Source organism: Watersipora subatra, chromosome 4, assembly GCF_963576615.1.
Source record: "Watersipora subatra chromosome 4, tzWatSuba1.1, whole genome shotgun sequence".
NCBI classification, from domain to species: Eukaryota; Metazoa; Bryozoa; class Gymnolaemata; order Cheilostomatida; family Watersiporidae; genus Watersipora; species Watersipora subatra.
The window spans coordinates 58360306-58378318 of NC_088711.1; positions in this window are offsets into that span (position 1 = coordinate 58360306).

Sequence of the window (18013 nt, forward strand, 5' to 3'; positions counted from 1 at the left end):
ATAGGCTGAAGAAAGGCTAGTACTCTACTACACAGAGATCTGTGATGATTTGCTGTCTGATCCTTCCATTTTATTTTACAGTAAGTTCTTGCTGCCTCATCCCGGCAGCCTTGTTTACTTCTTTGTATCACCACAATTTTACAACCCTCGTCCAGTCTTTTTTCTCTTATAGCTCAGCATCATACAGTATAACTTAATTATATTAAAACTACATCTATATATTATATTGCAGCTTGTTAAAATAGTTTTAGTTTAATTAAAATATTGCACTAGAGTCGTCTTCTCTACCTTGAATTGATTGTTTGGTTCATTTAAAATTTTCACCCTCACTACAATGAGAATCAAGAAGTCTCAATGTAGAAAGCAGGTACAAGTAAATCTTCTCACTACAGCTGACAATGTTATCAATTGTTGCCTGTCGCTGTCTTGCTAACAAAGACACCATCTGCTGCTAATTTTAGCTCATTGATTATTTATTATCTGTGTAATCTTCTTAGGTAGCCTAGTTTCACGCTCATCTAATTGCAATACCTAATCCATAAAAACACAATTATGCCCTGCAGAGTCCAAGCCTAATAGTCCTTTGTAGTGGGGAAGATAACTCCATCTTTGAAATAACATAGGGAGGAAGATCAAAAATTGTGCAGCATTGCTGGGTTATAATCAATGGTTGGATGCATCTCTAAGACACTTACTATGGTTAGACTAATCTGGTTGAGAAAGTACATAAGCTAGGTATTTGGCAGAGAGAAGTCAAACGTTGGTTCACCCTTTCAGTTTAACGTAGGTCAGATTTAGTTCAAACACATGTCCAATGTTTGATCAAATAATTAGTCATTTCTGTTACAGCGTCTTTAAACTCTTATATTCGTGAAAATAGCAACACTTTGTGAGTGTTTTTTCTTCTGTTTTCAGTCAGTTTATAAAAGCAAACTGAAAAGCATAAGCCCTGATTGAATATAAAAGCTTGATGTAGATTGCATGTAAGGTTCTGCTTGTCTATGTTAAATTTTCTAATTTGATAGTTCACTCCACAATCTAGACCACCTGTATGATTCACTGCTCCTGCCAAGAATGAATACCAGTTGATCTGTTGATCTTGGGTGGTCTGTGGGTCTTGTGTGGTCTGTCTGACTTGCCATAGTGTTATACATTTGATTAGCTGTCCTTGAGGCTTGAAGTCATTTTTCTGTTAGCCTCTGAGCCAACAGCATGTAGTTTTTTCAGCTCTGTTTCAAATGCTGATACTTCTTTTTATTTGTATATAAGTTTCATCATTACGCCAATGTCATACACATATATAATCAAAAATTACCTAGAAGGGGAATTACATACTATTTAGCAATCTCCTGGATGTGTTATTAAAGTAAATGTTATATCTTTCATTTTATGTGTTTTATTTTATATGCTACCAAAGGCTTCGCAGATGATAAACTGTATAGTTAACATACTTTCAATAACCTTTTATCTACAATCAAATTATTGTATTATTGTAGTTTCATGGTGGTGACAAGCATAAATAATAAATTTAGATAGAATATACACTATGCCTCATCACCTGTATGTGACAACATAACTATCAACTGGGGGATCTGCTGCATTGCGTGTCATGATTATTTAAAAGTTAAAAAGATGGAATTTCATATAGTTATTGTTTACCCACAGTTGATAATGACCGATTAACTATTGAACTAGGTTCTAAATTACTACAAAAATTAATTGTTAACAAACTATTTTGTTATATTTACTTAACTATTTTACTTTGTGAATGCTATCTATAGCCCAGTGGCGGAAAAAAGACTTTTTTGCCTTGGAAGCCAAAGTCTGTTGCGTGTTGCAGAGGAGTTATTCACTCTTACCTAAGCTAACACTAAACTATGTGCTTCCAAAGCTTTCTTCATAACCACTCAACTGATTGCTATAATACTCTCTAACAGAGAGAATGTAACATCGCCAAACAAATTATTAACTTACAACTACATTTATTAATTTTGATTTATTTAGGTTAGCAAATAAATTACTATTTGACTAACAATTTTAATTATTAAAGTTAATTCACAATTACTTTATAGTTTTATTTCCAAAAGTATTTATAAGAAAAGTATGGCTGAAAATGAGTGTTCTTAAAATTTAAACCAACATTTTAAGAGTATGTGAATCAACCAATCAAGTGCAATATCGGCTCAAAGTATAGGTCAAAATATAGGTTTCATAGCTTTAAAATAAGATGGATATTCACAATAATGTTTCAAGTCCTTTTATCTTTAAAAACACAGTTTAAATTTAGTGTAGTATGTAGTTGAAAATAAAGCACATCATGCAGAGAATACAAAATAGAAAAGACATAGAATTATAGAATATATGTTTTTTACCTCAAAACGCAAGCCTGTATATTGAGGATGGCTTATGCAGTAGATGTAGGGAAGACGAACTCTATGCACAAATGCATGGGGAGTTACTACAAGTAATATGCAGAATGCTCTAATAAACAGATACATATAAAGTTAGGTACCTTTAAAATTATCCCTTGTGCTATGAATTAAAAGTCAGCTAATTTGGCAAAGGTTTCAAGTCAGCATAGCATGATCTGCAGTCGACTGACAGCAAGAATAGAAAACAAGCTCCAGCTGTTTATCCTAACTTACTGAAAAGTCAGTGTGACTTACATGTATATGTTGTCATTATGAAGCTTTGATCAGGAAATAAAACAACCGCTATGATTAAGTTTCTATGAATAGAAGTAGAAACACACAGTCAAACCTCTTATGACTCACACCTTATTATACAAACATCTCATCATTTGAAATGAAATTTTGAGAAACACTTGAATGAACACCCTAAGTAAGTTTCAACACCACAACCAGAGTTTATCAAAACAGTACAGTACAAGACCTAATGGTCTGGAAGGCCTGTACTGCAAACAACACATTCAATTCAGGGTTCAATTCCTCAAAGAAGGCCGCTAGTGGTGACAGGAATAACATCCAACCTTAAATTGTTCTCCCTAATTGTACAAGTCTCTAGTTGTAGAGGTTTCCTTCCAACCAGACTCAGATATGTCCAGCCAATATCACAGAGCCAATGTTTGTGTAAAAGTGCTTTTTTAAAGACACATCAAGCACCTGCTGGCAGTAAGCCAAGTCTTATGAGTCAGTAAAAACAATCCTTGAGAGATTGCTCATACAGACAACATTCTATATGTAGTTTTTATTTACATAGTTTGGATTTGCGGTGATATAATAATATTGAACAGTGTTTCGTACCTTCGCAAACCACCATTCTACGCTGATCCTAATCAACATGTTGCAAATATTGCCTGTCAGAATTTGGTTGAATGTTAATCAACTTATTCAAGCTTTACCAGTTCAAGATAAACTAGTAAAAATACCTTAATTTCATTAAACACACCTTTGTGTTAAATATAAAATGCAATTTGACCTCTATAAAGGTATAAAAACTTATATATTAGTGTGCGTTCATGCACTCTGCATACTCCCCATAGTCTGCCATGTTTATGTTTAGTTCTGTCAAGAGTCCGGTCTCAATGCCTGCTGAAACTTCAAATTCTTTTAAATTCAATGCCAAAGTGAAATTACTGCAGAATTCTATGTAACAGATGAAAGATGTCTGGCACCACCTTCTCTGGCTCACGCTCACGCGCTCTGTTTATATTATTACATTTATATTACTTGATTATTATTTATTAATAGAAATAATTCATGTATAATAGACTGGAGGTGTTGCGTGACCTATAATAACACTAATCAAGGTTTATATGTCTATGATTAGCTCTATTAATTGTTCTCCAAGCATTCGCTATAATAGCCAACAGATATTTTCCAACATATTCACACAGTTTGTCTAACTGGAGGAGAAGTCGTGTGAATCAATTGAAAGAATTTATAGACTGTGTGATAACTCTATGAGATATGTAAGGTAAGTCTTTTTTATAGTTTTTAAGTACTCTATGACGTATGCGCTTGACAGCTTTCTCCCTTTGGCTGATATGATATGTTGACCGATATGACGCACTCAAACAGAGCATTCCTAACTCTACAAGTATGGGTCCTTTTTACTGTGTTGAGCCATCCTGCGGCTCTCTTAGGAGTCACCTTGAGCTGCCTTGCGCTTGATCTTTGAAGTTCCAATCCATATGCAATCTAGCATACAAGTAGATGCTTTTTACCAGAATCCGTCAGTAAATTGTAATATTTTTGTACATTTTTTGGTACATATTTTTGTACATATTTTTGTACATATTTTTGTACATATTTTTGTACATACTTTTGTACATATTTTTGTACATATTTTTTGTACATATTTTTGTACATGTTTTTGTACATATTTTTGTACATATTTTTGTACATATTTCTGTACATATTTTTGTACATGTTTTTGTACATATTTTTGTACATATTTTTGTACATATTTCTGTACATATTTTTGTACATATTCTTGTACATATTCTTATACATATTTTTGTACATATTTTTGTACATATTTCTGTACATATTTTTGTACACATTTTGTACATATTTTTGTACATACTTTTGTACATATTTTTGTACATATTTCTGTACATATTTTTGTACATATTCTTGTACATATTCTTATACATATTTTTGTACATATTTTTGTACATATTTCTGTACATATTTTTGTACACATTTTGTACATATTTTTGTACATACTTTTGTACATATTTTTGTACATATTTCTGTACATATTTTTGTACATATTCTTGTACATATTCTTATACATATTTTTGTACATATTTTTGTACATATTTCTGTACATATTTTTGTACACATTTTGTACATATTTTTGTACATACTTTTGTACATATTTTTGTACATATTTCTGTACATATTTTTGTACATATTCTTGTACATATTCTTATACATATTTTTGTACATATTTTTGTACATATTTCTGTACATATTTTTGTACACATTTTGTACATATTTTTGTACATACTTTTGTACATATTTTTGTACATATTTCTGTACATATTTTTGTACATATTCTTGTACATATTCTTATACATATTTTTGTACATATTTTTGTACATATTTCTGTACATATTTTTGTACACATTTTGTACATATTTTTGTACATACTTTTGTACATATTTTTGTACATATTTCTGTACATATTTTTGTACATATTCTTGTACATATTCTTATACATATTTTTGTACATATTTTTGTACATATTTCTGTACATATTTTTGTACACATTTTGTACATATTTTTGTACATACTTTTGTACATATTTTTGTACATATTTCTGTACATATTTTTGTACATATTCTTGTACATATTCTTATACATATTTTTGTACATATTTTTGTACATATTTCTGTACATATTTTTGTACACATTTTGTACATATTCTCGTACATATTTTTGTGCATATTTTTGTACATATTTTTGTGCATATTTTTGTACATATTTTTGTGCATATTTTTGTACATATTTTTGTACATATTTTTGTGCATATTTTTGTACATATTTTTGTGCATATTTTTGTACATATTTTTGTGCATATTTTTGTGCATATTTTTGTGCATATTTTTGTGCATATTTTTGTGCATATTTTTGTGCATATTTTTGTGCATATTTTTGTACATATTTTTGTGCATATTTTTGTACATATTTTTGTGCATATTTTTGTACATATTTTTGTGCATATTTTTGTGCATATTTTTGTGCATATTTTTGTACATATTCTCGTACATATCCTTGTGCATATTTTTGTGCATATTTTTGTGCATATTTTTGTGCATATTTTTGTACATATTTTTGTGCATATTTTTGTACATATTTTTGTACATATTTTTGTACAATTTGTATCTTAGGTTGTTAGGCGGTAGGTCACCCTTTCCCACAAGATGAATTGTGTCCATAGCAAATAGCACTAAACACCAAATGATTTTTTAACAAATACTATGGTTGAAGGTTTGTCTAAAACTCAATTCAAATTTCATCACAGAAAAAATTGGCAATGTAATAAAATAATTTTAATATTATTACTAAATGCTGTAACATAGCATATTCTTTCATGATTTAATAAATCCTTGCATTATACTGTGGTAGATATGGCATAGCTGTAGTTGAATTTGGTTTGGGACGTAGACACCTTACAGTAAAAACTTAGTTAAATAAGCCTGAATGCTTTACGTTGAAATTGTCATAAAACCTTCAGTTGCCGGAGGTGCAGAGATGAAGCTGACCAAAAATGTATGCAAAACAGCAAAAATGTTGTTACGCAGCACCAAACTGCAACAATAGCATACCGATCTACTCTTTGCCACCAGCCGTCACTACCATGGTGATACACGTGCACAGCATAATGCTGTCACCAATCTCGCGGCTGTCAGTCCTACTGCCAACCTGTACATCAGCCAAATCAGCAGCATCGCAGCTATACGATGGTCTCCTAAGCCAAACCACCACATGAAGTTTCCTGTCAGCAAAGGCACAGCAACTCAGTAGCTCAGCTCACAGGCTCTCCTCACTGAGGCTTCTGCAGGTTACCTTCTGGTTCACGCCCGTTGATATAACGAAACCTGTTACATGTAGATAGTCCCTCACTGCTTTCCTGTAAAAAGCGAGCTTTTTAAAAGCCCTGACTTTCTATGAAAGCCAGCTTTTGCATTACTGATTGCAAGCCTTGGATATTCGCATAATATCCCACAAACCATATATGCATTTTGTAATGTCCACTGGTTTTATAAATCATTCGTTAACAAAATAGCATCGAAATACAACTGTGTCAAAATTTTAAAACTATCGCAATGAAACCATGTTTAGCATCAGGCCAATCAATTGCCTTGAACTAAGTACGTAAAGTGCTCTGCAATCTGCTGACAGTTGGTGCTGAGACTATAACCAAGCCAGTCGACTACAATCACATTCTGGTTGTTCAAAGTATGAATTGCTTTTTGGACACAAAAACCTTTTAACTTCGTTTGCTAATTGAAGCCTGATGGTGTCTTGGCATCATACTCATCATTAATTGCTGCCATTAAAGGAAGCGCTGTGGATAGACAATATATAGCAGAAGGAGAGAAACTGACGATATATTTTATTATATAAAAGTTTCCAAATGAGAAAACAACCATTACAAGGTGTGTATTTAATAAGCAAGCTTCACTACTATCAAGGTCAAAGTTATTTTAACAGATGTTCAATTCTTTTATTGGCCTCTTAATAACAGTTCTACATGTAAATGCATCATAATATGTCCCTGACAGCCTATTAATACCAATTGATTACCAAAGCAGTCTTATCTGGATTTAGTTAACTGTCTGATTAACAGACAAAGTCTAACATAACAAAGTTGTACATTCTGCCTGTCTGTGAGTTCGAGCGCTAGGCTTAAGGTGTTTAGATAGCTTCTGTGATCTATATACATATTACATATATTCTAAAATTATATAGATGCTAAATTTATTTATTTAAATTACAATCAACCAAAATTATCCTACAAATGAAATGATGTCCCCTTCAGCAACCCCTCCTCCTTCCAAAGTATTTAACTGATATGAACCTAAGGCTCTAAGGATTAGTCTAGACTAGCGCAAAGTAGTTCAGCTGACATGAACCTAAGGCTCTAAGGATTAGTGTAGACTAGCGCAAAGTAGTTCAGCTGATATGAACCTAAGGCTCTAAGGATTAGTGTAGACTAGTGCTAGAGTGCATACTTTAAATCATAGATATAATAACAAACAACCGAAAGTGAAGCACACCTTCAATTGACTAACATGTCAGATTTTATGATCAATGCAAATGCAGCTAAATTATAATCTTTAGTTATTCTTGACACTTGGTTGTCAGAAAATGTTTGAATAGAGCTTCATATACTCATGTACTTCATATATAAATTATGAAGGTGCACTTTAATTTGTCGTATTGCCAATTGCAAACGTTTGATTTATAAAAAGCAAATCATTAGTTATGTTGACTATACTTGTGATAACGATAAACAATTTATCTGTATTGGCTTGAATTGCTTTGGTATAGTAAATTTACCAATAACATGTAACGATGAATATCTATTGACTAATAGCAGGTAGTAGTTCATGCTTATTGACCAATAGCAGGTACTAATTAATGTCTGTCTATTGATCGATAGTAGATAGTGATTAATGCCTATTGACCAAAGGCAAGTAGTAAGTAGTGAAATGTCTATTGACCAATAGCAGGTAATAATTAATGTCTATTGACCAATAGCAGATACAATTAATGCCTATTGACCAAAAGCTGGTAGTAATTAATGCCTATTGACCAATAGCATATAGCGATCAATGTCTATTGACCAATAGCAGGTAGTAAGTAATGTCTATTGACCAATAGCAGGTAGTAAGTAATGTCTATTGACCAATAACAGATAGCATCTTATGCCTAGCAGCCAATAGCAACTGGCAATTATTAGCAACTAGTGATTCGTGACTTTTATATAATAATATCTAATGCTTTTTATGATCAATGGGTTTTTATAAATTTTTTTTTGTTAGTGTTTAATTTTAAAATAAGATGAATATGCCAAACACTAATTTGTTGTTATTATTACTTGTTATTATTAGTGTCATCTCTAGGATAAATTATTTTAGCTAACAGCAAAATGAACAGAAGACATTTTATAAATTGCTGATGTAAATAAATGAATTGCGTATTTGTATATAGTTGATGTATTTGTATATAGTTGATGTATTTGTATACAGTTGATGTATTAGTATATAGTTGGCGTATTTGTACATAGTTGATGTATTTGTATATAATTGACATATTTGTATATAGTTGATGTATTTGTAGATTGTTGACGTATTTGTATATAATTGACGTATTTGTATATAGTTGATGTATTTGTAGATTGTTGATGTGTTTGTATATAGTTGATGTATTTGTAGACTGTTGACGTGTTTGTATATAGTTGATGTATTTGTATTTAGTTGATGTATTTGTATATAGTTGACGTATTTGTATATAGTTGACGTATTTGTACATAGTTGACGTATTTATACTTAGTTGATGTATTTGTATATAGTTGACGCATTTGTATATAGCTGATGTATTTGTATATAGTTGATGTATTTGTATATAGCTGATGTATTTGTATATAATTGAGGTAATTGTATACAGTTGATGTATTTGTATATAGTTGATGTATTTGTATATAGTTGACGCATTTGTATATAGTTGACGTATTTGTATATAGTTGACGCATTTGTATTTAGTTGAAGTATTTGTATACAGTTGATGTATTTGTATATAGTTGATGTATTTGTACATAGTTGACGCATTTGTATATAGTTGACGTATTTGTATATAGTTGACGCATTTGTATTTAGTTGAAGTATTTGTATATAGTTGATGTATTTGTATATAGTTGATGTATTTGTATATAGTTGACGCATTTGTATTTAGTTGAAGTATTTGTATATAGTTGATGTATTTGTATACAGTTGATGTATTTGTATATAGTTGACGTGTTTGTATTTAGTTGACGTGTTTGTACATAGTTGACGCGTTTGTATTTAGTTGACGTATTTGTATATAGTCGACGTATTTGTATTTAGTTGACGTATTTGTATATAGTTGATGTATTTGTATATAGTTGATGTATTTGTAGATTGTTGACGTATTTGTATGTAATTGACGTATTTGTATATAGTTGATGTATTTGTAGATTGTTGATGTGTTTGTATATAGTTGATGTATTTGTAGACTGTTGACGTGTTTGTATATAGTTGATGTATTTGTATTTAGTTGATGTATTTGTATATAGTTGACGTATTTGTATATAGTTGACGTATTTGTACATAGTTGACGTATTTATACTTAGTTGACGTATTTGTATATAGTTGACGCATTTGTATATAGCTGATGTATTTGTATATAGTTGATGTATTTGTATTTAGTTGATGTATTTGTATATAGTTGACGTATTTGTATATAGTTGACGTATTTGTACATAGTTGACGTATTTATACTTAGTTGACGTATTTGTATATAGTTGACGCATTTGTATATAGCTGATGTATTTGTATATAGTTGATGTATTTGTATATAATTGAGGTAATTGTATACAGTTGATGTATTTGTATATAGTTGATGTATTTGTATATAATTGAGGTAATTGTATACAGTTGATGTATTTGTATATAGTTGATGTATTTGTATATAGTTGACGCATTTGTATATAGTTGACGTATTTGTATATAGTTGACGCATTTGTATTTAGTTGAAGTATTTGTATACAGTTGATGTATTTGTATATAGTTGATGTATTTGTATATAGTTGACGCATTTGTATATAGTTGACGTATTTGTATATAGTTGACGCATTTGTATTTAGTTGAAGTATTTGTATATAGTTGATGTATTTGTATATAGTTGATGTATTTGTATATAGTTGACGCATTTGTATTTAGTTGAAGTATTTGTATATAGTTGATGTATTTGTATACAGTTGATGTATTTGTATATAGTTGACGTGTTTGTATTTAGTTGACGTGTTTGTACATAGTTGACGTGTTTGTATTTAGTTGACGTATTTGTATATAGTCGACGTATTTGTATTTAGTTGACGTATTTGTATATAGTTGATGTATTTGTATATAGTTGATGTATTTGTATATAGTTGACGTATTTGTACATAGTTGACGCATTTGTATTTAGTTGAAGTATTTGTATATAGTTGACGTATTTGTATATAGTTGATGTATTTGTATATAGTTGATGCATTTGTATATAGTTGACGTATTTGTATATAGTTGAAGTATTTGTACATAGTTGACGTATTTGTATTTAGTTGACGTATTTGTATATAGTTGATGTATTTGTATATAGTTGATGCATTTGTATATAGTTGACGTATTTGTATATAGTTGAAGTATTTGTACATCGTTGACGTATTTGTATATAGTTGACGCATTTGTATATAGTTGATGTATTTGTATATAGTTGACGTATTTGTATTTAGTTGACGTATTTGTATATAGTTGATGTATTTGTATATAGTTGATGTATTTGTATATAGTTGACGTATTTGTATTTAGTTGACGTATTTGTATATAGTTGAAGTATTTGTACATAGTTGACGTATTTGTATTTAGTTGACGTATTTGTATATAGTTGATGTATTTGTATATAGTTGATGCATTTGTATATAGTTGACGTATTTGTATATAGTTGAAGTATTTGTACATAGTTGACGTATTTGTATTTAGTTGACGTATTTGTATATAGTTGACGCATTTGTATATAGTTGATGTATTTGTATATAGTTGATGTATTTGTATATAGTTGGCGTGTTTGTATACAGTTGACGTGTTTGTATTTAGTTGGCATATTTGTATTTAGTTGACGTATTTGTATCTAGTTGACGTGTTTGTACAGTGTTGATGTATTTGTATATAGTTGATGTATTTGTATACAGTTGATGTATTTGTATATAGTTGACGTGTTTGTATTTAGTTGACGTGTTTGTACATAGTTGACGCGTTTGTATTTAGTTGACGTATTTGTATATAGTTGACGTATTTGTATATAATTGACGTATTTGTATTTAGTCGATGTATTTGTATATAGTTGACGTATTTGTATATAGTTGACGCATTTGTATATAGTTGACGTATTTGTATTTAGTCGATGTATTTGTATATAGTTGACGCATTTGTATATAGTTGATGTATTTGTATTTAGTCGATGTATTTGTTTATAATTGACGTATGGTCCAAGAAAATGTCCTGCAAAAGTAGTAGCCGATTTCAAAATGGCACAGTGTACACATACCTCAAGAAACTGAATGAATCAGATTTACATGTACTTCCTGTTTGGATCAGAGTCAGCTAGCTAAAGGGATGTACCATAAGGTAGACAATACGCAGTTAAACACTCGTGTGGTGGGTTTAGTCCATTTTGAAGTTACCTTTATCTCAACCCAGCAACAAATGTTGACAAAGCTCGAGCTAAAATAGAGGTAATATCACAAATGGTGGTTTTAGCAGTCTATGTGACTTTTTACAATTCCTCAGTCTGGTCCTATAGAATTTAGTATTCCGTATTACGGTTATCTCTTACCTCTCATCAACCAGGCCTTAATAATTGCCCTTCCCTAATGTATTGCTATACTGAACTATAGAGTACAATTCGCTCAGCTTTGGTGTTAATTCAGAACTAGGTGAACATACATTGTATACGCATACAATGTATACATTGTACATTGTATAAGCATACAATGTACAATGTATTCAGTCGAATGCTTCTTACAGTTGGAAATGATTATGGTATAAGATTCCTGCATATTGCAGGGATTTCCTAAGAATTATCTCTCTTTATACACACATTACTACACATTTCATAATATTGGCACTTATTAGAGTACGTTTCATAATGTTTAGGCTATTTTATTATTATTGAGCCTTCTCTTTGAACAAAAAATTGTATCAGGATATCACTGTCTGTATATTAAATGTTTATGCGATTCACACATTTTTTGTCTAATTATTTTTTGTCAGCTTTGGTGAAACAGTGATTTCTGTGTGTCAACCTGGTCATGACTGGTTATATCAGCATGAATCAACCAATCAAGTAAAAGATTAGTTAAACGGATAGGTCAAAATATAGAATTCACAGCTTAAACGATGGATATTTGTAATAATTCTTAAAGGGCTTTTGTCTTTAAAAACATAGTTTAAATTTAGTGTTTTTTATATGTGTTTTTTATATGTGTTTGATGAATGTCTAGACTACTTCATCAGTTGAATAATCCTGTTACAAATTGGACAGCCAGAGCTCTCAGGTCAAGGTCTTCTACAGATGCCTATGAGGTCACCTTGGTAAACCTCACAATATTCATGATGGAGTTTTCATAGTTGACACATACAGTAAATATCTTTAGTTAATCCTTACCATGATAAGGAGCGCGTCCATCTGTTCTTGTGTCTGAAGTCGCGGCTGGAGGTTGAGAAACGAGATTGCATCATGCATCATTTGACTCATGACTTTGGCTGAAGCTGAACTCTATCTTCTACACCAATCAGCCAACCATTTGCATTGCAGAATAACTGTATATATACAGTTATCAATAATCGCTTGCGGCACACTAGACTGCCGGGGCACTTATACTCATAACTTCAAAAGAAAGTTTGCAAGTGTAAAAATGTAAAAACAAAATATAAAAACGTTAGATTTTATTAACTAAAATCTGTACCACAATATTCAGTTTTTAATGATCACTTCTCATATCACTGCATATTACTATATATACTACATTACTATATATATATATATTACTATATAACTATATATTACTATCATATAACTTCTTATTATTCAAGGTAGTGCATGGTTCACTTTCTGAACCATTCACTACCTTGAATAATTTTTTTATTGACTTCCGTTTTAACATATTTAAAAAGTTGTCCTTACTGACAGTTGTTAACATATTTCTGGCTAGCCAACACATGTTAACTGATGTGTTAACTGATGTGCTACTATGTAATTAACTGGTCATATGTCGGTTAACCAGTTCATCACTAATGTATTTTTATGAAATAAGCTGCCTGACATAACAAAACTTAACACTAAAATAGCAGGTCCGAATAATATGCCGCTAATTTCCCACAGTAGCGACAGCTAACTAAGATATCATTAGCTAATTAGTTTGTCATTTCATAGCTAACCTGATATCAACTGGCTAGCACACAATTAGCTCTTATCGATATATGAATGTGAAGAAGGTATCATTTTGTTTGTTGTTGCCACCTCACGCACTATCAATAAACAAATTGATCAGCTAATGCGGCGTTAGACTATTACGTGTCTAGATTATCTGAAAAGCAAGTCTGATGAGCATTACCATCTTTCTGTAGACAAACAAGGCTAGCTATAACGCTCTTGGATAAAACCTGAAAACTATGATGAAGTAGTCTGGACATTCATCAAACACATAAAAAAAAATCCGGATTATATTTTTTCTCATAATCTCCATTTGCAGCCAGGAATAAAGCTGTGCTGTTCGAGGGAATCTTAAGGCCTTGTCTAGACACTGATTGATTGATTGAAATGATCAAACAGTTTATAAATGAATATTTACCAGCTCCTGCTACTGTCTGGTGTCGGTCTGCTAAACTACATATCATTATATCTTAGATACGGACAGTATATCAAACAAGTTATATACACTAACCTACTGTATATAATGTATACACTAATGTGTTGTGTATACTATATACACTAATATGCTATATACATTACATGCACTAAATTACTACATATATTATATAAACTAGTGTGCTGTATATACTACAAATATAAACTAGTGTGCTGTATATACTACATATATATATTAGTGTGCTGCATATACTACATATATATATACACTAGTGTGCTGCATATATTACATATATATATAGTAGTGTGCTGTATATACTACATATATTATATATACTAGTGTGCTGTATATACTACATATATAAACTAGTGTGCTGTATATACTACATATACAAACTAGTGTGCTGCATATACTACATATATAAACTAGTGTGCTGTATATACTACATATATATACTAGTGTGCTGTATATACTACATATATAAACTAGTGTGCTGTATATACTACATATATAAACTAGTGTGCTGCATATACTACATATATGTACTAGTGTGCTGTATATACTACATATATAAACTAGTGTGCTGTATATACTACATATATATACTAGCGTGCTGTATATACTACATATATAAACTAGTGTGCTGTATATACTACATATATAAACTAGTGTGCTGCATATACTACATATATATACTAGTGTGCTGCATATACTACATATATGTACTAGTGTGCTGTATATACTACATATATAAACTAGTGTGCTGTATATACTACATATATATATATATATATATATATATATATATATATATATATATATATATATATATATATATATATATATATATATATACTAGTGTGCTGTATATACTACACATATATACTAGTGTGCTGTACATACTACATATATAAACTAGTGTGCTGTATATACTACATATATATACTAGTGTGCTGTATATACTACATATATATACTAGTGTGCTGTATATACTACATATATATACTAGTGTGCTGTATATACTACATATATATACTAGTGTGCTGTATATACTACATATATAAACTAGTGTGCTGCATATACTACATATATGTACTGGACTATTAGTATTGTATGATGCGCTTTACTTTTAAGAATATACTACACTAAATTAAAACAAATTTTTAAAGGCAAAAGCACTTTAAGCATTGTTACAAATATCTATCTTTTAAGCTATGAATCCTATATTTTGACCTATACTTTGAAATAATCTCCTACTCAATTGGTTGATACACGTCTTCTTGCTATATTCATTAAAATTCTATGAATATTCATTTCTAGCCACCTTTTTTTTTATAAATTTTTTTTAGAATAAAGTTATAAAATAATCATGAATTAACTTTAATAATTATATTGTGTATGTATTTCATACGAGGTAGTGTACTATATTCCTTGTGCACACATTAATCACTAAATACGTTATATAATCTAAAATGAGTATAGCTGTATTGAGTGTTTTAATGTCATGTGAAATTACTTCAAGTATTCGCTATTAAGGATTTTGAGCTGTGAGACCATTTATGAAATTACTGGCATTTTCTTACGCAAAAAATGAAACAAAACCAACAAACAACTAACAGCAGAGAATTATGGTTGTCTTGTGATAATTAAAAATAAGCCAACAATGCTTGTTTAATGTATTTTGTATTCTAAAGGTTGTACTCTATAATTTAAAGTGCTGTCTTATATGGGTCGCATATAAGATGAAACAGCACTTTTCTTTTCACTTCATGTAAAAGCACAATATAATTTCTGTGCACTTGAACAATGGCTTTGTCTACTACATCATCAGGTATGGATAGTAAACATAGCCTTGTATCTGTGTAAGTTACAGGCACAGCACACCACTGACCCTAGGAGGCTTATACGAATCGTTGCTACAACACATAACACACAAAACAGATATTTGAACAGATTAACTTAGTGTGAGGAGCTTTAACTGTAAATAGTTTCTAAAGTACATTCACTATAATCACATCATTATAATAAACTAACATTCTCATGTGCTGTTAATTGTTTGTTTGTCGGTTTGTTTCATTTTAACTTAAGGAAATGTCAATAACGTCAGAAATTATCTCCAACCTCAAAATCCTTAATAGTGAATACTTTAGGTAATTCCACATGATGTTAAAACATTATATGCAAATATGTGAGAAGGTAAATGTGAAAAACTAAACTACATGTGGGAACTTACTGTAGATAAAGAAGGGGCGATAAGAGGTTTTGGTTGTCACTTTGCCTTCACAAAAATGACAGGTGAACTGAGGTGTAGCCTTGGTAATACAAGAAGCACACCTCGTGTACATAGAGGTGCTGATCAAGATAAAGAGTTAGTATAATTTAGACTAGGTTAACTTTAAATTAACATAATATATTTATATTTAACTTTTTTTATTTGATATTTATATTGTATTATTATTCATCTTGTTTAGCAATTCCACTTTCATCCTTTTCACTTTTTTTTTCATGATAGTCACTAGTCAACATATAGCAGATGGAAATATGTAATCATTTTTGTTTGTGATTGATCGTGGCTGAAGTCTGTCTCCAAAGACGGCTTGCTTTACCTTAGTCTAATGAGATCAAGGACTTTCTCAGTCTCAGGCTATTTATAGAAGCAAAGAGCCTGACAAGGAGCGCAATTCTAAGCCTAAAGTGATTAGTCAGATGCTGCCTCTATGGAGATAGACGCTGACTCTTGCTGACTCGTTCTAAGCTTTAACTCAATTGTCAGAGAGTGCGCTCATTCAGTAGTGAATTGGTCTAGTACTCAACAAGCTGTGTCAGCAGTCTGCGTATTATCAATACATGACCTGCTGCCTCTCCTCATTTCCTCTCATAATTTTCTTAAAATTCAGCTCTAGGTGCAACACTGCTGACAAAGTGAGCGAGTAGTAAACATCGGAACACTTTGCGCTCGTTGGACACAGAACAGTAAGTTTAAAATGTCTACTAATATATTATTTCTGATGTATCTACACATAAAAATGTAAAAATTCAAAAATGTGCAGTAGTAAGTTAAGAAAAATGTAACTTGGTGGCATAATTATTACGTATCAGACAGTTTGATAAAATATTAGGCTAAATTTAAAAATGGATAGTTTAGTTTACTTAAAAGAGAGTTAACTGTCTGGTCCTTCAAATATATCTCAACTTAAGATTGTTGCAGGGTTTTCAATTTTTTTACCCAACAAAATAACTGATGGTCTTCTTGTCCAAATGACTCACCATATACTTTGTATAATGAGAGAGGTCAGCAGGTCAGCAGGTCAGCATTTGTTATTAAAAGATTCAACAGGCCATTGGCAAAGAGTTTTGCAAAAGATGGTAGTTTTCTAATCCCAAAAACCTGATAACAGGTCAGCTTTTCTATCTTATAAAATAATAAATTATTAAACATCAACTTTCAAAAATAAAATACCATATATTTCAATATATTTCAATGTACATTACTGCAATAAATAAAACATTCAATTCCTTAGATCAGATCATGTCATTGTTCTCTTTGTCAGACAGCTGCAGTGAAAAAGTTATTTAATAGCTGTTGTTATTATCATTATTATTACTATGGTTGGTTTTTTTCATCTCTTCATCTGGTATTATACTAATATCCGGTAAGGTCCCCTTTCTTCGGATATCCAGTATTTTCAGCAATATCCTTGCATATGTCAACAGAGCAGAAACCTGTGCTCTGTCTACCCCCTTCCTAATATTATTATTGTTATTGTTAATACTATTATTATTGTTATTATACACAAGATATAGCCCATTGAGGCCTTCTTTTTAGTGTGCTGTCCAAACTTGCTGGCTACTTCATATTTCCTTACTGTGCTGTGATGATGTTTGACAG